Source organism: Pristiophorus japonicus, chromosome 24, assembly GCF_044704955.1.
Source record: "Pristiophorus japonicus isolate sPriJap1 chromosome 24, sPriJap1.hap1, whole genome shotgun sequence".
Classification (NCBI taxonomy): Eukaryota; Metazoa; Chordata; class Chondrichthyes; family Pristiophoridae; genus Pristiophorus; species Pristiophorus japonicus.
Window position 1 is genome coordinate 17,126,964 of NC_092000.1, and position 21,732 is coordinate 17,148,695.

Sequence of the window (21,732 nt, forward strand, 5' to 3'; positions counted from 1 at the left end):
GGCATTAGTATTTATCCCCTTGTTTTCAGCGAACAGGGATATGAGGGGCTTGTGATCGGTTTCCAGCTCAAATTTGAGGCCAAACAGGTACTGATGCATTTTCTTTACCCCGAACACACACGCTAATGCCTCTTTCTCAATCATGCTGTAGGCCCTCTCGGCCTTGGAGGCATAGGCGACAGGTTGCAACTTCCCCGCTGTAAAGTCCTTACACAATATCACAAATCTACACGAGGCACATTCTATGGACAAGGTCACCTGCACCTTTATTCACAAGACCAAACAGTGATGACCCTGTGTGGGACCTCCCTTTTTATATACCTGGATGACCACGTGAGGAGTGTCTCCCACAAGTTCACCCCCTGTGGTTAAGGTGTGCATTTCTCAAGTATATACAGTATTGCAGTGTTGTTACATGAAGGTTACATACATGACATCACCTCCCCCCGCCCCCCCTCCCCCCAACGTCTTATTGGGATCACAGGTTAAGTCTTTCGGGTGGTCTACGCTCCCTCGTGGAGCGCTGCAGTTGGGGCTGTGACTGTTGAGCCTTGGCCTGTCCCCTGTGGTGATTCCGGCCTGTCCGGGCTGACCGCAGGGACTGTGCATGCTGCTGAATGTTCTTGTTGCTCATTCACTGGCGGTGGTGTGAATACCATCGCATGATCTTCCTCAGGTTCCTCAGTGTCCATGCTGAACCTTTTTTTTACTTGGTCCAGATGCTTATGGCATTGTTAAGTTTACCCACAAGGACCCTATTCCCCTCTTTGTCTATTACAGTACCTTCAAGCCATTTGGGCCCCAAAGCGTGATTGAGAACAAATACAGGGTCACCAATTTTCATACATCTCCCCCTTGAATTACGGTCATGGTACTCATTTTAGGACTGGCGCTTGCCCTCAACAATATCGACCAAGACAGGATGATAAGGGACAGCTGAGTTTTGAGTGTACGTTTCATAAGGAGCTCCGCGGGCGGGACTCCCGTGAGCGAGTACGGTCGGGACCTATAGGCCAGCAGGAGGCGCGATAGGCGGCATTGAAGGGAGGGATCTTGAATCCTGAGCATGCCTTGTTTTATGATTTGGACCACACGTTCCGCCTGGCCATTGGAAGCCGGCTTGAACGGTGCTGTCTTGACATGGTTGATGCCATTACCCGACATGAACTCCCGAAATTCGTAGCTAGCGAAACATGGGCCATTATCGCTAACAAGAATGTCTGGCAAACCGTGGGTCGCAAAGACCGCATGTAGACTCTCCACAGTGGTGGATGTTGTGTACGAATTCAAAATGATGCACTCGATTCATTTCGAGTACGCATCAAATGGAGAAACATTTTCCCCATGAACGGGCCCGCGTAGTCTACGTGAATACGTGACCATGGCCTGGTGGGCCAGGGCCACGGGCTGAGCGGGGCCTCCCTGGTGGCATTTCCCAGTTGTGCACACGTCGTGCACCTGCGAACACAGTGTTCCAGGTCTGCATCAATTCCCGGCCACCAAACGTGTGACTGGGCAATGGCCTTCATCAGCACGATGCCTGGGTGCTCGCGGTGGAGTTCCCTGATGAAAGCTTCCCTGCCCCTCTGGGGCATGACTACCCGGCTGCCCCATAGTAGGCAGTCGGTTTGGATGGAGAGCTCATCCATCCGCCTGTGAAACGGTCTGACCTCCTCAGGGCATGCTCCGTGTGCGGGCGCCTAATCCCCAGTCAGGACACATAATCAAAGATAGGAGGGGATCTCTGTTTTTCCAGATTTTGACTGGCTGTGATGGGGAAGCCTGCACTGTCAAAGGCATCAACGGCCATGACCATCTCAGTGCTTTGCTCAGCTGCCCCCTCAGTGGTGGCCAGTGGAAGCCTGCTGAGCGCGTCAGCGCAATTTTCAGTGCCCGGCCGATGCTGAATGGTGTAGTCATACGCAGCCAGCGTGAGAGCCCATCGCTGTATGCGAGCTGACGCATTGGCATTGACAGCCTTGCTGTCTGACAATAGGGATGTTAATGGCTTGTGGTCCGTTTCTAATTCGAACCTCCTGCCAAAAAGGTACTGGTGCATCTTTTTCACCCCATAGACGCATGCGAGTGCTTCCTTCTCAACTATCCCATATCCACGTTCTGCTTGAGAGAGCGACCTGGAGGCATAAGCCACAGGTTGGAGTTGCCCCTCAGCACTGCACTGTTGCAACACGCACCCAACCCCATAAGACGATGCATCACATGTCAGAACCAATTTCTTACAGGGGTTGTACAGGTTCAACAACTTATTTGAGCAGCGTAGGTTACGCACCTGATTGAAAGCCTGTTCTTGACAGTCCCCCGAAAACCAATCGCAACCCTTACGCAGGAGCACGTGCAGCGGCTCCAACAATGTGCTTAAGTTCGGCAGAAAGTTCCAGAAATAGTTCAAGAGTCCCAGAAATGAACGCAACTCCGATGTGTTGCAGGGCCTGGGCGCTCGTCGAATCGCCTCTGTTTTGGATTCGGTAGGCCGAATCCCGCCTGCAGCAACCCTCCTGTCCAGAAACTCGACTTCGGGAGCCAAACACACACACTTAGGTTTCTTGAGTCGCAGGCCTACCCGGTCCAGTCGGCGTAGCACCTCTTCCAGGTTGTGGAGGTGTTCCTCGGTGTCCCGACCCGTGATGAGGATATCGTCCAGGAATGGATTTGAGCAGGCTTTCCATATTTCTTTGAAAGATCGCGGCCGCTGATCGAATGCCAAACGGGCACCTGTTGTAAACAAACAGACCCTTGTACGTGGTGATTGTGGTCAGTAGTTTGGATTCATCGGCCAGTTCTTGGGTCACGTAGGTTGAAGTGAGGTCCAACTTGGTTAACAGCTTGCCGCCTGCCAGCGTGGCAAAAATATCCTCTGCTCCGGAAGCGGGTATTGGTCTTGTAGGGACACCCGGTTGATCGTGGCCTTGTAGTCACCACAGATCCTGACCGAGCCATCCGCTTTTAGGACGGGAACAATGGGGATCGCTCAGTCGCTGAATTCAATGGGCGAGATATTGCCCTCTCTCAGCAAATGGTCCAATTCGCTTTCACTTTCTCCCGCATCACATACGGCACAGCTCTGGCTTTGTGGTGCACTGGTCTGGCGTCCGGGGTGATGTGAATCACTACTTTGGTACTTTTGAACGTCCCGACGCCAGGTTGGAATAGCGACTCAAATTGCTGTAGGATCTGTGAGCATGAACTTCGCTCCACAGATGACACTGCGTGCACATCCCCCCATTTCCAGTTCATCTCAGCTAACCAGTGCGGGACCATTGCCCGGGACAATCCAGAGCGGCAGCCGGTTCACTGATCCATTGTGTGTGACAGCCAACATTGCACTGCCTAGCACTGAAATGATTTCTTTGGTGTACGTCTGTAATTGAGTCTCAATACGTTCTAGTTTGGGTCTGCTGGCTTTGAGTGGCCATAGCTTTTCGAATTGTTGAACGCTATGAGTGACTGGCTGGCCCCCGTGTCCAGCTCCATGCGTACCGGGATGCCGTTTAATAGGACCTTTATCATCATAGGTGGCGTTTTGGTATATGAGCTGTGAATGTTTGCTACATGAACCCGCTAAACTTCAGTGTCCATTGATTTGCCCCACGCATCATCCTGCCTCGCAGACACCTCTTCTAGTCCATCCGCCTCGTAACTTAGCCTGGTCCCAGGCTTCCTGCACATTCTAGCTAAATGGCCAGTGAGATTACAACTTCTGCAGGCGAACTGTTGAAACTTGCAAGCCCTAGCAGCATGTCTGCCCCCACACCTCCAGCATGAACTGAGATTCCCATTGTTGTGAACAAAAGAGCTGTTACCAGGCATTCCTCACTGATTGTCCCTTTGACTGCTCTTGAGCACCCTATTAGTGGGTGTCAATGGCCCCATCCCAGAACGCATTGTCCACTGGGATGGCGTAAATGTCCGTTCAGCCTGCTATTGTCTGAGTTGAAAACCTGTTCTGGGGTCTATTGCTGCCTGCGGTGTGTCGTACTACCCTTGCCTGCCTGCTGGGCTCTGAGTCGCATTTATGATATTGACCCCTTGATTCATCGCCACGTTGCAGTCAGAGTTGCGCCCGTATATTATCTTGGTTTCCTCCTCCCCCACCATGAAAGTCTGAGCCAGCAACGCCACCGCTTTCAAGGTCAAGTCCTTGGTCTCGATTAACTTTCTGAAAATCCCAGCATGACCGATGCCCTCAATAAAGAAATCCCTTAGCATCTCCCCCCTGCAGGCGTCTGTGAACTTACAGAGGCTGGCCAAGTGCTGGAGGTCCGCAACGAAGTCCGGTATGCTCTGTCCTTCCCGACGTCGGTGGGTATAAAATCTGTGTCGGGCCATGTGTATGCTGCTCGCTGGTTTGAGGTGCTCACTGATTAGCTTGCTGAGCTCTTCAAAGGTTTTGTCCGCCGGCTTCTCGGCTGCTAGCAGGTCTTTCATGAGTGCGTAAGTCTTAGATCCACAGCTGGTCAGTAGATGAGCCCTTCGCTTTTCGGCCGCTGCATCTCCCAGCCAGTCCTTCGTGACAAAGCTCTGCTGAAGCCTCTCAATGAAATCGTCCCAGTCCTCACCAACAAAGTACCGTTCCTCTGTGCTACCGGTGGCCATTCTCGTGGGTCGTTGATTCCCGTTTCTCGTTGCCACTGTAAAGTCCTTACACAATACCACAAATCCACACGAGGCACATTCTATGGACAAGGTCACTCTGTGACCTACACCTTTATTCACAGGACCAAGTGATGATCCTGTGTGGGACCTTCCTTTTTATATACCTGGATAACCAGGTGAGGAGTGTCTCCCACAAGTTCACCCCCTGTGGTCAAGGTGTGCATTTCTCAAGTATACACAGTATTGCAGTGTTGTTACATGAAGGTTACACACATGACACCCGCAACGTTAGCTTGTTGTAATACACACCCGACTCCATACGACGACACGTCACATGCTAGCACAAGTCTTTTACACGGGTTATACAATACAAGCAGCTTGTTGGAGCGTAAAATGTTTCTGGTTTTCTCAAAAGCAATTACTTGTTTTTTTCCCTATACCTAGTTCTCACCTTTGCGCAATAACATGTAAGGGCTCTAAAAGGGTGCTTAACCCCGGTAGGAAGTTACCAAAATAGTTGAGTCCCAGGAACGACTGCAGCTTTGTGACATTCTGTGGCCTGGGCGCGTTCCTGATAGCCACTGTCTTGGCGATTGTGGGCCGACTGCCGTCCGCCGCGATCTTTCTCCCCAAAAACTCCACTTCTGTTGCCATGAAGAGCATTTCGACCTCTTCAGCCGTAGCCCTATGTGATCCAGTCGCTCGAGGACCTCCTCCAGGTTTTGTAGGTGCTCAGCGGTGTCCCGACCCGTGACCAATATGTCATCCTGAAAGACCACCGTGTGTGGTACCGACTTGAATAGGCTCTCCATGTTTCTCTGGAAGATCACTGCAGCCGACCGAATTCCAAACGGGCATCTGTTGTAGATGAACAGTCCCTTGTGCGTGTTGATGCAGGTGAGGCCCTTCGAAGACTCCTCCAGCTCCTGCGTCATGTAGGCCGAAGTCAGGTCGAGCTTGGTGAACGTCGCAAATAGGTCGTCTGCCTTAGGTAGCAGGTATTGGTCCTGTAGCGAGAAACGATTAATAGTTACTTTATAATCGCCGCAAATCCTGACCGTACAGGAACAATCGGGCTGGCCCACTCGCTGAATTCCACTGGGGAGATGATGCCCTCGCGTTGCAGCCTGTCCAGCTCGATTTCCACTCCTTCCCTCATCATTTACATAACATAACAATTAGGAACAGGAGTAGAACATCTAACCCCTCGAGCCTGCTCCGCCATTCAAAAAGATCATGGCTGATCTGGCCGTGGACTCAGCTCCACTTACCCACCCGCTCCCCATAACCCTTAATTCCCTTATTGGTTAAAAATCTATCTATCTCTGATTTGAATACATTCAATGAGCTAGCCTCAACTGCTTCCTCGGGCAGAGAACTCCACAGATTCACAAGCCTCTGGGAGAAGAAATTCCTTCTCAACTCGGTTTTAAATTGGCTCACCCGTATTTTGAGGCCGTGGCCCCTAGTTCTATTCTCCCTGACCAGTGGAAACAACCTCTCTGCCTCTATCTTGTCTATCCCTTTCAATATTTTAAATGTTTCTATAAGATCACCCCTCATCCTTCTGAACTCCAACGAGTAAAGACCCAGTCTACTCAATCTATCATTATAAGGTAAACCCCTCATCTCCGGAATCAGCCTAGTGAATCGTCTCTGTACCCCCTCAAAAGCTAGTATATCCTTCCTTAAGTAAGGTGACCAAAACTGCACTCAGTACTCCAGGTGCAGCCTCACCAATACCCTGTACAGTTGCAGCAGGACCTCCCTGCTTTTGTACTCCATCCCTCTCGCAATGAAGGCCAACATTCCATTCGCCTTCCTGATTATCTGCTGCACCTGCAAACTAACTTTTTGGGATTCATGCACAAGAACCCCCAGATCCCTCTGCACCACAGCATGTTGTAATTTCTCCCCATTCAAATAATATTCCCTTTCACTGTTTTTTTTTCCAATGTGGATGACCTCACATTTTCCGACATTGTATTCCATCTGCCAAACCTTAGCCCATTCGCTTAACCTATCTAAATCTCTTTGCAGCCTCCCTGTGTCCTCTACACAACCCGCTTTCCCACTAATCTTTGTGTCATCTGCAAATTTTGTTACACTACACTCTGTCCCTCTTCCAGGTCATCTATGTATATTGTAAACAGTTGTGGTCCCAGCACTGATCCCTGTGGCACACCACTAACCACCGATTTCCAACCTGAAAAGGACCCATTTATCCCGACTCTCTGCTTTCTGTTCGCCAGCCAATTCTCGATCCATGCTAATATTTTTCCTCTGACTCTGCGTACCTTTATCTTCTGCAGTAACCTTTTGTGTGGCACCTTATCGAATGCCTTTTGGAAATCTAAATACACCACATCCATCGGTACACCTCTATCCACCATGCTCGTTATATCCTTAAAGAATTCCAGTAAATTAGTTAAACATGATTTCCCCTTCATGAATCCATGTTGCGTCTGCTTGATTGCACTATTCCTATCTAGATGTCCCGCTATTTCTTCCTTAATGATAGCTTCAAGAATTTTCCCCACTACAGATGTTAAACTAACCGGCCTATAGTTACCTGCCTTTTGTCTGCCCCCTTTTTTAAACAGAGGCGTTACACTAGCTGCTTTCCAATCCGCTGGCACCTCCTCAGAGTCCAGAGAATTTTGGTAGATTCATCTGCTGTAACTTCTGCCATCTCTTTTACTACCCTGGGATGCATTTCATCAGGACCAGGGGACTTGTCTACCTTGAGTCCCATGAGCCTGTCCAGCACTACCCCCCTAGTGATAGTGATTATCTCAAGGTCCTCCCTTTCCACATTCCCATGACCAGCAATTTTTGGTATGGTTTTTGTGTCTTCCACTGTGAAGACCGAAGCAAAATAATTGTTTAAGGTCTCAGCCATTTCCACATTTCCCATTATTAAATCCCCCTTCTCATCTTCTAAGGGACCAACATTTATTTTAGTCACTCTTTTCCGTTTTATATATCGATAAAAGCTTTTACTGTCTTTTTATGTTTTGCGCAAGTTTACTTTCGTAATCTATCTTTCCTTTTTTTATTGCTTTCTTAGTCATTCTTTGCTGTCGTTTAAAATTTTCCCAATCTTCTAGTTTCCCACTAACCTTGGCCACCTTATATGCATTGGTTTTTAATTTGATACTCTCCTTTATTTCCTTGTTTATCCACGACTGGTTATTCCTTCTCTTACCGCCCTTCTTTTTCACTGGAATATATTTTTGTTGAGCACTATGAAAGAGCTCCTTAAAAGTCCTCCACTGTTCCTCAATCGTGTCACCGTTTAGTCTGTGTTTCCAATCTGCTTTAGCCAAGTCCCCTTTGTTTAAGCATAGTACGCTCGTTTGAGACACTACTTCCTCACCCTCAATCTGTATTACAAATTCAACCATACTGTGATCATTCATTCCGAGAGGATCTTTTACGAGGAGATCGTTTATCATTCCTGTCTCATTACACAGGACCAGATCTAAGATAGCTTGCTCCCTTGTAGGTTCTGTAACATACTGTTCTAAGAAACAATCCCATATGCATTCTATGAATTCCTCCTCAAGGCTACCCTGTGCGATTTGATTTGACCAATTGATGTGTAGGTTAAAATCCCCCATGATTACTGCCGTTTCTTTTTCACATGCCTCCATTATTCCCTTGATTATTGTCCGCCCCACCGTGAAGTTATTATTTGGGGGCCTATAAACTACGCCCACCAGTGACTTTTTCCCCTTACTATCTCTAATCTCCATCCACAATGATTCAACATTTTGTTCATTGGAGCCAATATCGTCTCTCACAACTGCCCTTTATTGACAGAGCTACCCCACCTCCTTTCCCTTCTTGTCTATCTTTCCGAATTGTCAGATACCCCTGTATGTTTAATTCCCAGTCTTGGCCACCCTGCAACCACGTTTCTGTAATGGCCACCAAATCATACCCATTTGTAATGATTTGTGCCATCAACTCATCTACTTTATTTCGAATGCTGCGTGCGTTTAGGTAGAGTGTTTTAATACTAGATTTTAAACCATGATTTTTAGCTTTGACCACTCCTGCAGCCCCTTTATATTCATACATATTGTCCCTTCCTATCACCTTGTGGTTTACACTTACCCCAGTACTACTCTGCTGGGCTGCCTCCTGCCTTTTGCATTCTTTCTTGGGGTTCTGTTCATCTGAGCTCTCACCCACTCTAACTAGCTCAGAGCCCTCTCCTGGGTTCCGAATACTCCTCGCATTGAGGCACCGAGCTTTCATGCTTGCCTTTTTATTACACTTTGACCCTTTAGAATTTTGCTGTTCAGTGGCCCTTTTTGTTTTTTGCCTTGGGTTTCTCTGCCCTTCACTTTTACTCATCTCCTTTTTGTCTTTTGCTTCTGTCTCCATTTTGTTTCCCTCTAACTCCCTGCATTGGTTCCCATCCCCCTGCCATATTAGTTTAACTCCTCCCCAACAGCACTAGCAAACACTCCCCCGAGGACATTGGTTCCGGTTCTGCCCAGTTGCAGACCATCCGGTTTGTACTGGTCCCACCTCCCCCAGAACCGGTTCCAATGCCCCAGGAATTTGAATCCTTCCCTGCTGCACCACTGCTCAAGCCACGTATTCATCTGAGCTATCCTGCGATTCTTACTCTGACTAGCACGTGGCACTGGTAGCAATCCCGAGATTACTACTTTTGAGGTCCTACGTTTTAATTTAGCTCCTAGCTCCTTAAATTCGTATCGTAGGACCTCATCCCTTTTTTTTATCTACATCGTTGGTACCAATGTGCACCACGACAACTGGCTGTTCACCTTCCCTTTTCAGAATGTCCTGCACCCGCTCCGAGACATCCTTGACCCTTGCACCACAGTGGCAACATACCATCCTGGAGTCTCGGTTGCGGCCGCAGAAACGCCTGTCTATTCCCCTTACAATTGAATCCTTTATCACTATCGCTCTCCCACTCTTTTTCCTGCCCTCCTGTGCAGCAGAGCCAGCCACAGAGCCATGAACTTGGCTGCTGCTGCCCTCCCCTGATGAGTCATCCCCCTCCAACAGTACTCAAAGCGGTGTATCTGTTTTGCAGTGTGATGACCGCAGGGGACCCCTGCACTACCTTCCTTGCACTGCTCTTCCTGCTGGTCTTCCAGTCCCTATCTTGCTGTGGACCCTTCACCTGCGGTAAGACCAACTCACTACACGTGCTACTCACGTCACTGAGGTACTGCTAGCGCCTTGTGGTGAATGGGTCGTGCCTCTGGGACCAAGTGGATCCGCACCTTCACCCTGGAATCGTTTCCAATGCCTGGCTCAAAAGGGAAGGAAATTTGTTAAGAACCTGGGTATATGAGGCCTCATCGACATGTGATAGCGCTCGGATGTCATCCCAATTCCAGAGGATTTTGCCCAGCCAACTCCTTCCAAGTAGTGTGGGGCCATCGCCCGGGACAATCCAGAGTGGCAGTTCGTGCACCATGCCCTCGTAGGTGACCTTGACCATGGCGCTGCCCAGGACACTGATGAGCTCTTTGGTGTACGTTCTCAGTTTCGTGTGGATGGTGCTCACGGCTGGTCTGGGTGCCTTGTTGCACCACAGTCTCTCAAACATCTTTTTACTCATGATGGATTGGCTAGCACCAGTGTCCAGTTCCATGGCTACGGGTAAGCCATTCAATTTTATATTTAGCATTATAGGTGGACATTTCGTCGAAAATATGTGAACCCCATGTACTTGAGCATCTGCTTCCTCCCTCTGAGGCTCGAAATTGCTTTGATCCACCATGGACCGATCTTAGAAACATAGAAACATAGAAAATAGGTGCAGGAGTAGGCCATTCGGCCCTTCTAGCCTGCACCGCCATTCAATGAGTTCATAGCTGAACATGCAACTTCAGTACCCCATTCCTGCTTTCTCACCATACCCCTTGATTCCCCTAGTAGTAAGGACTTCATCTAACTCCTTTTTGAATATATTTAGTGAATTGGCCTCAACAACTTTCTGTGGTAGAGAATTCCACAGGTTCACCACTCTCTTCTTCTGCCACATGGTGGTTAGCAGGTTTTGCAGAGCTTGCAGCTCGTCTGCAAGAGGTGCCCTATTGTTCCACAGCTCTTGCAAACATACCCTTTAAAGCGGCATGAATAGGCTGAATGGAAGCCTCCACAACGGCAACAAGGTGTGAATTGCCTTGCATTCATCCTTTGTTGCGGACTCTGAGTCATCTGGGTCACCTGAGGCCTGCTGGCAGTTGCAAACTCGTGATTTCTGCCCTGTACATTTCTGCTCTCAAACACAGTTCCAGTTAATTTATGAACATTGCTAGCACTTGTGTGCTGAGAGATTTGTTTGGTATTATCACTGGTGGACATAAACTCCTGTGCTATCGCAATGGCCTTACTGAGGGTCGGTGTCTCTACAGTCAAAAGTTTTTGTAGGGTGGTCTCGTGGCCAATGCCCAGTACAAAAAAGTCTCTGAGCTTCTGTTCCAGGTAGCCATCGAACTCACATTGTCCTGCAAGTTGCCTTAGCTCGGCGATGTAGCTCGCCACTTCCTGACCTTCAGATCGCTGGCACGTGTAAAACCGATACCTCGCCATCAGCACGCTCTCCCTCGAGTTAAGATGCTCCCGGACCAGTGTACACAGCTCCTCATATGACTTATCTGTGGGTTTTACCAGAGCCAGAAGATTCTTCATGAGGCTGTAGGTCGGTGCCCTGCAGACCGTGAGGAGGACCGCTCTCCTTTTTGCAGCGCTTCCTTCTCCGTCCAGCTCGTTGGCTACAAAGTATTGGTCTAGCCATTCGACATATGCTTCCCAGTCCTCACCCTCCGAGAACTTCTCCAGGATGCCCACAGTTTGCTGCATCTTTGCGTTGGATTCGTATATTCGTCGCCAGTTATTGTGTTCCTAACACAGATGAGACTGCATACAGGGAGGTTAAAGTAACAGTGACCTCAGTCTTTATTAAGACACTCCAGAGTGAGGAACAGGCCTTAGGGGCTGGCTTATATACAGTGCTCCCAAGGGATGCTGGGTTCCCTTGGGACTTCAGGGGATGCGCTCCCTGGTGGCGGAACATGGGAGTGCATGCTTTACAGATACACAATTATGTACTATTTGACTATGAAATAAACTTAAAACTAGAAGACAAAAACACTTACCGGCTACTCACCAATCAGCTGCTTCTTTTAAGCCGACGACATACTTCGATTTTTGCCTCTGTTGTAACACAAAGCACTACATATTGTGTGACAAGAAGCTGTAACTCCTTCACCCTGTTCTCTGAATTCCCACTCTTTCCAAATTCCCAAATAAACCAATCTGTTTAGGTCCACTTTAAGATCGCTCTGTGCAGAAAGTGGAGAGAGGGAAGAGTAGGCGACAAGTGGGAAGATGGAGAGGAGGAAGGGAAGCTGACCAGGGGGGAAATGGAGAGGGAGGAAGGGAGGGAGAAGATGGAGAGGGGGAAGATGGAGAGGGAGAAGGGGAAGATGGATTGGAGGAAGGGGTGAGGTTGGAGGAGTCAGGACCGGGTGAGGGGAAAAAGGGGGAGGAAAGTGGAAGCAGAGAGGGAGCTGGAAAGGCTGAAAGGGCAGCAGATGATTGGGAGTGGAGGGGGAGAGGAGAGAGTAAAGGAAGGGGGGCAGAGGAGGGGCAGGGAGAGGGGAGGCTAGAGGGGGAGGAAAAAGTCATGGGGGAGAGGTAAAGGTGGAGGGAAGGCAGGGGAAGGAGAGGAGAGGAGGAGGGGAGAGGAGAGAAGGGAAGAGAGTGAAAGACTTGGATTTCTATAACGCCTTTCACAACCACCGGATGTCTCAAAGCGCTTTACAGCCAATGAAGTACTTTTCGAGTGTAGTCACTGTTGTAATGTAGGGTGAAGGAGCGGAGGTTGGGAGTTGGGGGGCAGGGGGATGAATCATCCCTGATGATCCCATATTCAGGCTGGGACTTTTTACTCTCTCCATTATCGGGGCAAACACTTCAATTTGTTTTTAGATTGGTTGTATTCTGATTGTCTACTGGTGCCTTGAAACCGTCCTGTATCTGGATTTTTTACCAGTATTTTGAGGATCTTCAGATTCTGTCCATTTTTGAGTGGAAACAACTAAGCTGCGATCTTGCTCATGAGCAACACTCGGTGAGGTAGTGAGGGGACTGGAAATGATTTCAGAGTGGGGCGCGTTGGCCGTGAATTTCGAACACACAAAGCTGCCGGGCGGGGAAACAATAGTGGACCCATCGAGCCTGCCTCAACACCATGATGAATGGAGCATGCTACCATCCCCCATACCACCTCACCACCCCGACCCACCTCAACCCTTCTACCCCCATCCACTCCTCCCCCATCAACCCCTCCCCATCCAACCTCAAACCCTCCCCATCAACCCCTCCCCCATCCAGCCCTCCCCTCCCCCCATCAACCCCTCCCCATCCAACCCTCCCCCATCCAACCCTCCCCCATCCACCCCCCCATCCACCCCTCCCCTCCCCCCATCCACCCCTCTCCACTCCCCATCCACCCCCTCCTCTCCTCGTCATCCACCCCACACCCCCACCCATCCACCCCTCCTCTCCCCATCCACCCCTCCCCTACCCCCCCATCCACCCCTTCTCTCCCCCCATCCACCCCTCCTCTCCCCCCATCCACCCCTCCTCTCTCCATCCACTGCTCCCCTCACCCCCATCCACCCACTCCTCTCCCCCATTCCATCTCTTCTCACCCCCCCATCCACCCCTCCTCACCGCCCCCCACTCCCCCCATCCACCCCCCCATCCACCCCTCCCCTCCCCTCCATCCACCCCTTCCCTCGCCCCGCAACCATTCCAGATACTTGTGCACATAAATCTAGGCTGACACTCCCAATGCGGTGCTGAGGGAGTGCAGCACTATCGGAGGTGCTGTCTTTCAGATGAGAGTTTAAACTAAGATGTCTGCTCTCAAGTTGACGTAAAAGATCTCATGTCACTATTTCAAAGAAGAGCAGGGGAGTTATCCCCGGTGTCCTGGCCAATGTTTATTCCTCAATCAACATCACTAAAAAAAACATTATCTGGTCATTATCACATTGGTATTTGTGGGAGCTTGCTGTGCGCAAATTGGCTGCCGCGGTTCCTACATTTCAACAGTGACTACACTTCAAAAGTACCTCATTGGCTGTAAAGCACTTTGGGACATCCGGTGGTTGTGAAAGGTTCTAAATAAATGCAAGTCTTTCTTTCTTTTCCCTTTCTTCCTTTCTACACTTTTTACCTTTCTCTCTGCTCCGTGCATTTCTCTCAGTCTCCCTTCTCCCGATCTGTTGGCCTTGTTAAAGGACTACTCCCTGCCCTTTATTGTGGTGTCTACAGGTATGCAGAATGAGCTGTCTTGTCTGAGCTGACACTTGATATAATTGAGGCATTATAGCTTCGCTGCGATACAAATAATCCACACCACGCCTGATCATATAGAGACTTGATTCATGCCTGAACCACTGTAAAAAAACTGAACAAATGCCAAAAAACAAGGCTTTGATTAAATTAATACTTATTTTCAGAGTTCTTCTTTTTAAGCAAGGTTACATGAACAAATATTGTGAGCAAACTCTAATGTTGCTTTGAGGGATTTATATAGCGCCTTTAATGTCGTGAAACGTCCCAAGGTGCATCACAGAGATATTATGAGATAACAAATTTGATACTGGGCCGCATAAGTAGAAATTAGGGTGGGTGATCAGAGAGGTAGGTTTTAAGGAACGTCTTGAAGGAGGAAAGAGGTAGAGAGGAGGAGAGGTTTAAGGAGGGAGTTCCAGAGCTTGGGGCCCAGGCAACAGAAGGTACGACCACCGATAGTTGAGCGATTATAATCAGGGATGCTCAAGAGGGCAAAATTAGAGGAGAACAGGGGGCAGGGTGGGGGGGTGGGGGGGGGGGAATGCGGTGTGGTTGTGGGGCTGGAGGAGATTACAGAGATAGGGAGGGGCGAGGCCATGGAGGGATTTGAAAATAAGGAAGAGAATTTTGAAATCGAGTCATTGCTTAACCGGGAGCCAATGTAGGTCAGGAAGGTTGGAGTGTGTTCGCTTCACAGTGACTCACCGGTTACAGAGTAAATGAGGCCTGGATCTACATGCAGTCCAGGATGGACATTCTACATGACCTCAAAGCGTCATGGCTGGCAATCGCAAAAGCTGTGGGATCAGAGGGAGGCCACCTCCGCTGCATGGGGTCTGACGGGCGTGAGTGCCAGTCTTTAATGTCTCATCCCAAAGACAGCACCTCCGGCAACAGGACTCTGCCTCAGTACTGCACTGGTGTGTCAGCCTGGAGTGGGACTTGAACCCACCACCTTCTGACCTAGAGGCAAGCGTGCTACCCACTCAACACTGACTGAAGCTTTGCTGAGACAATGCTAGACTCCTGCCAAAGCCGTTGGAATTTTGGGGGGCCCATACAGAATCATAAAATGATGTAGCACAGAAGTAGGCCATTCGGCTCATTGTGCCTGTGCCATCTCTAAGAAAGAGCTGACCAATTAGTCCCACTCCCTCTGTTCTTTCCCCATAGCCCTGCAAATTTTTCCTTTTCAAGTATTTATCCAATTCCCTTTTGAAAGTCACGATTGAATCTGCTTCCACCGCCCTTTTAGGCAGTGCGTTCCATATCACAACTCACTGCATAAATAAATCTCCTCATCTTCCCTCTGGTTCTTATGCCAATTATTTTAAATCTGTGGTCCTCTGGTTATTGTCCTTCCTGCCAGTGTCTCCTCATTTACTCTGTCAAAACACCTCATAATTCTGAATAACTCTGTTAAATCTCCCCGGTGACATTCTCTGCTCTAAGGAGAACCATCCCAGTTGTTCTACATATAGAGAGAGATACAGAGCGAGGGGAGAGTGAGGCAGTGGGGCTAGTTTGGGTTTACTCGAGCGCACAGTCAGCACAAACTCGATGGGCCAATACAGAGTGAGACAGAGGGAGGTGACGGAACGCGTAAGAGCTGTGCAGGTACAAGAAAAAAAAGAGAGACATGGAGAAAGAGAAAGCAAATAGAGAGTGACAGTTGCAGAGATAAGGAAAGACGGAAAGTGAGAGACGGAGAGAAAAAGAAAAGAAAGCCTTCAATTTATATAGCACCTTTCATGACCACCGGACGTCTCAAAGCACTTTACAGCCAATTAAGTACTTTTTGAAGTGTAGCCACTGTCGTAATGTGGGAAACGCAGCAGCCAATTTCCTCATAGCAGGCTCCCACAAACAGCAATGTGATAATGACCAGATAATCTGTCTTTTTAGCAATGTTGTTTGAGGGATAAATATTGGCCAGGACACTTGGGATAACTCCCCTGCTCTTCTTCAAAATAGTGCCAAGGGATCTTTTGCGTCCACCCGAGAGAGAAGACGGGGCCTCGGTTTAACGTCTCAGCCAAAAGACGGCAACTCCGAAAGTGTAGCGCTTCCTCAGCACTGCACTGGAGTCTCAGCCTAGATTTTTGTGCTCAAGTCCCTGGAGTAGGACTTGAACCCACAACCTTCTGACTCTGAGTCTTAACTGAGAGACAGAGAAAGAGAGAGAGAGGCACAGAGAGAGAGTTGTGCAGAGGGAGAGACAGAGAGGGGAGCAAATACAAACAGAAAGTGTTCTGATTATAAGTTGCATGTGTTGTTTCAAAACTCTGAGATTGAGTGCGTTTTTGAAATTAAAAACTGAAAGTTTTAGCCAAACTATTGGCTTCTAGTCAGTATGTGGTCTCTGGATTCGACTTGATTCTGACACCTTGCTGTACCATGGATAGGCAACCTTTTCCCTTGCTTTAATCAAACTTAGGCTAGCTGCTTTGACGCACAGTGCATAATACTAAGGATCTGCATGCCCTGTCTTGTTGCCTAAGGGATGTTCTATGTTTCTATGATATATTTCTGGGTCGATAACATAACCTGTCAAGTAAATATTTAACAAACAGTGCAAACATGCAGCTTGTCTGAAGTTCATGCCAGCACTTGAGTCCCCTTTGGGTGTAAAAAGTTTACACTGCATAGAATCCCACAGTACAGACATGTTGTAAAAACAGAGTTATGTGGTTTCTGGTCCCAGGAGAACGAATGTTAGTGCTCGAGAATGGAAGGCTCAGGTACAACACAGGTGAGATACAGAGTAATGCTCCCTCTACACTGTCCCATCAAACACTCCCAGGGCAGGTACAACACAGGTTAGATACAGAGTAAATCCCTCTACACTGTCCCATCAAACACTACCAGGGCAGATACTGCACGAGTTAGATACAGTGTAAAGCTCCCTCTATGCTGTCCCATCAAACACTACCAGGGCAGGTACAGCATGGGTTAGATACGAAGTAAAGCTCCCTCTACACTGTCCCATCAAACACTATCAGGGCAGGTACAGCACGGGTTAGATACCCTAGAGTAAAGCTCCCTCTATACTGTTCCATCAAACACTCCCAGGGCAGATACAGCACAGGTTTAGATACAGAGTAAAGCTCCCTCTATACTTTTCCATCAAACACTCCCAGGGCAGATACAGCAACCAGCCAAATATTTACCCTCTTGGCTGTGACGTCACACTTCGATTACTTTTTACTTCTTTTTTACTTTTGGCCCTGCTGCAGCTAGCTGCTCCTCCTCCATCCGCTGCTCCCAAAGTGCCACCGACCCCGGACTGCCGCTGGGCCTTTATAACCGCCGCTGCTCCTCCTCCGGCCGTTGCTCCCGAACTGCCATTATAAAATGGATATAAAGGCACTGGAGAGGGTGCAGAGCAGATTTACAAGGATGATACCAGAAATGCGAGGGTATACATATCAGGAAAGGATGAACAGGCTGAGTCTCATTTCTCTTGCAAAAGAGAAGGCTGAGGGATGGCCTAATAGAGGTCTTTACAAGGATGAAAGGTTTTGATAGAGTGAATGCAGGGAGAATGTTTCCACTTGTGGGGAAGAGCATAACTAGGGGCCATCAATATAAGACTGAAAACCAAGAAATCCAATAGGGAATTCAGAAGAAACTTCTTTACCCAGAGAGTAGTGAGAATGTGGAACTCGCTACCACAGGAAGTGGTTGAAGCGAATAGTATCGATGCATTTAAGGGGAGGCTAGACAAGCATATAAGGGAGAAGGGAATCGATGGTTATGCTGATAGATTTAGATGAGGAAAGATGGGAGGAGGCTCGAGTGGAGCATAAACGCTGGCATGGACTGGTTGGGCTGAATGGCCTGTTTCTGTGCCGTATATCCTGTGTAATCCTATAAATAATCCTGTTATTTATAAAAATATTTGATATGAGGAAAAAAGGCTGTTTGGTTGTTCCTTGAAGGCCAGTCAATCAGGTAATGAAAAGTCTATTCACTCTCCGATTGGCTCTGGGGAGGCGGAGCACAATGAGGATGCTTGAGTGGGACTACCAATGGCGGGAGCTTGTGGGCGGGGTGGTCATTTGATGATACCTCTAGAAAGACGCCCAGCCAGAGTTGCCAACCCTAGTCCACAGGCCCACAGCTCCTGGAGAAGCGTTTACCTCCACCACAGAGAACAGGGATCCATATGCCACCTTTCAATCCAATGGGCCTGCAGGAGAGGAGAAGCAAGGGACCCTGTCAAAGTGGGGGAGAGACGCACGCAGGGCATTCTGGGTTTGCTGTCCTGGAACTAACATAATGCCCCAAATCAGAAGTACCAGTATCATGCACTTTATACCTGCACTTAGTCCTTGAGACTATCTGTCACAAATGCTTCAGAACTATTTCCAATCCTTGTATTTTTTTTTAATTCGTTCTTGGGATGTGGGCGTCGCTGGCAAGGCCGGCATTTATTGCCCATTCCTAATTGCCCCTTAAGAAGGTGGTGGTGAGCCACCACTTTGAACCGTTGTTCTTTGTAGCGGTTTGAGACAACTGAGTGTCTCGTTGGGCCAGAGGGCAGTTAAGAGTCAACCGCATCACTGTGGGTCTGGAGTCACATATAGGCCAGACCAGATAAGGACGGCAGATTTCCTTCCCTAAAGAACATTAGTGAACCAGATAGGTTTTTACGATAATCCGGTAGTTACATGGTCACCGTTACCCAACCAAGCCTCGGACCACCTACCATCAAGGGCGCTACCCAACGCCAAGCCTGCGGCCAACAACTTGCCGTCAGCAACTAGGCTCATACAACAGTGCCTGGTCTCCAGTCATCTTGGACCCCCTTGCCAGTGGACCATGACCTTGCTCAGCTAAGCACGTGTGGTAGCCAGTGTGTAACGTCCACTCCACGTTAAAAGAACTCACGCACAGGCATCTTCCACTCCTTTAACATGAAGTTCGGGACCTGGAACGTCAAGACCCTCATGGACAATCCAACAGCGACAGACCGGAATGCCACACCGCCATAGTAGCCCGCAAACTTAGACTATCTGTCCCAGCTGTGTCAGAGACTGTGGTTCTCGTATTGGACTGTACAGCCACCTAAGAACTCATGCTAAGAGTGGAAGCAAGTCTTCCTCGATTCCGAGGGACTGCCTATGATGATGACAGCACGGGTTAGATACAGAGCAAAGCTCCCTCTACACGGTTCCATCCAGTACTTTCAAGGCAGGTACAGCACAAGTTTGATCAAGAGTCAAAGATCCCTCCATGCTGCCCCATTGCAACTCCTAGGGCAGGTACATCACAGGTTAGATACAATGCAAAGCTTTGAGTGTCAGCCATGGCTCAGTGGTTAACACTCCCACCTCTGAGTCAGAAGATTGTGGATCCCACTCCAGAGACTTCAGCAAAATAATCCATGCTGACGTGACAGTGCAGTGCTGAGGGAGTGCTGCACTGGCGAAGGTGCGGTCTTTCGGATGAGACGTTAAACCGAGGCCCTGTCTGCTCTCTCCAGTCGACGTAAAAGACCTCACGGCACTATTTTGAAGAAGAGCAGAGGAGTTATCCCCAGTGTCCTGGCCAATATTCATCCCTCAATTAACATCACAAAAATAAAATAGATCATCTGGTCATTATCACATTGCTGTGTGTGGGAGCTTGCTGTGCACAATTGGATGCCACGTTTCCTACATTACAACAGTGACTCCACTCCAAAAGTTCCACATTGTCTGTAAAGCGCTAGGGGATGTCCTGAGGCTGTGAAAGGCGCTATATAAATGCAAGTCTTTCTTTCTTTGTACACTATCCCTTCAAACACTTTCGAGGCAGCTGCAGCACAACTTAGATACAGAGTAAAACTCTCTCTACACAGATGTAGCAAGTAACATTGGTGCCACACAATTCCAGGTTCCTGGAACTCTCTCTCTAACAGCACAGTGGGAGCACCTTCACCACACGGACTGCAGCTGTTCAAGAAGGAGGCTCACCACCACTTTGTCGAGGACGATTGGGGATGGACAATAAATGCCGGGCTTGCCAGCAACACCACATCCCAGACCCGCCCTGTAAATGCTGCTTAAACAGGGTGGAATGGGGGGTACCTACAAAGAACAGTAAGTGAAAGGTTATTTAATTGTTTATTTCACATTTTGCCACGGCAATTAGTCTTAAAACTGTCTTGGGAATGCTTTGTATGTGTTTTTTTTTCAATGATAATTTTTTATTTAGGTTTTCCCCCTCCTTAGGCCCAACCGCAGCCTCGGCCTACATTTTTGAACTTACCGTCCATTCCGGTCATGACCGCCCATTTAGCTGACATTCCACTTGCCTGCCGAGAGACCGCTGAGCATGAGTATGAAAAGCCGACTTTTTTCGCCGGGCAATCATTTCCACACACCTTTTCCCTAAAAATGCAAATTCTCGCCCGTTTTTTTTGCCGAGCATTAGCGATCCTTCTCAGCGGCCAATCGGGCATTGATGGCCAAAGTGGAAAGTCTAGCCCTGTAACTGTACGCAGTACTCCAGGTGTGGTCTCACCAGTGCTCTGTACAGTTCCCAATTATTATACTCCATCCCCCTTCAATAAAGGCCAACATTCCATTTGCCTTCCTAAGTACTTGCCGTACCTGCATGTTACCTTTTTGTGTTTCATATACAAGGACCCCCAGATCCCTCTATACCACAGCTTCTCTACGTCTACCGTATCAAACCTGTTAAGTCCTGACTCTAATGTACTGACTTACACGAGACACATGCTGAAGCCAAGGTCACTCAGGACCTGCACCTTTAATTCCAGCTCTCCCAGTCCTGCACTTGCCTGAGACCTCCCTTTATATACCACAGTGGGACAGGTATGGAGTGTCTCCTGCAAGTGCACCCCTGGTGGTAAGGTATGCTTATTGTTACAGGTCATATCCAGTTACATTCATGTATAGCATGGTAAGATACAGTTATATACAGTAATGTGAGATACATGACATCACCCTCCCCCAAGGTCTTATTGCCTTTATAGATTCAGTCTTTCAGGTGGTCTGTGCTCTCACGTGGAGCGTCTTAGTTGTGTTTCAGTTGTTTGCCTTGGTGCCTGTTTTTCGTTCGGTGTGATTGTTGGTATCTCGCCTGGGCTGTCTGTTTCATTCGGTGTGATTGCTGGTATCTCGCCTGGGCTGTCTGTTGAGACTGCCCTTTCCTCAGGTTGTTCCACCTGTCTGTCCACCAGGTGTGGTGTGAGCTCCACATTGTAGTCTGCCTCTGGTTCTTCAGTGTTATCAGTGAATCTACTTTTTACTTGGTCTACATGCCTCCGGCAGGTTTGGCCATTATCCATTTGTACAACCAGTAGCCTGTTTCCCTCTTTGTCTGTTACTCTCCCTGAAGCCATTTGGGACCCCGGCCATAGTTTAGCACAAATACTTTGTCCCCGATCTCATTCCACCTCCCCCTCGAATTTCGGTCATGGTACTCAGTTAGCTTTTGATGTTTAGCCTCAACAATTTCATGCATGTCTGGGAGGATTAACGAGAGCCTGGTCTTTAAGGTTCGTTTCATCAATAGTTGCGCGGGGGCAACTCCAGTCAATGAATGCGGACGAGATCTGTATTCCAGCAGCAGTCGCGACAGGCGGCTCTGCGCATGCCTTGTTTAATGATCTGCACTGCTCGCTCCGCCTGGCCATTGGAGGCCGGCTTGAAAGGTGCCGTCTTAACGTGATTTATACCTTGGTCAACTATAAAATCGTGAAATTGTGCGCTGGTGAAGCACAGACCATTATCACTG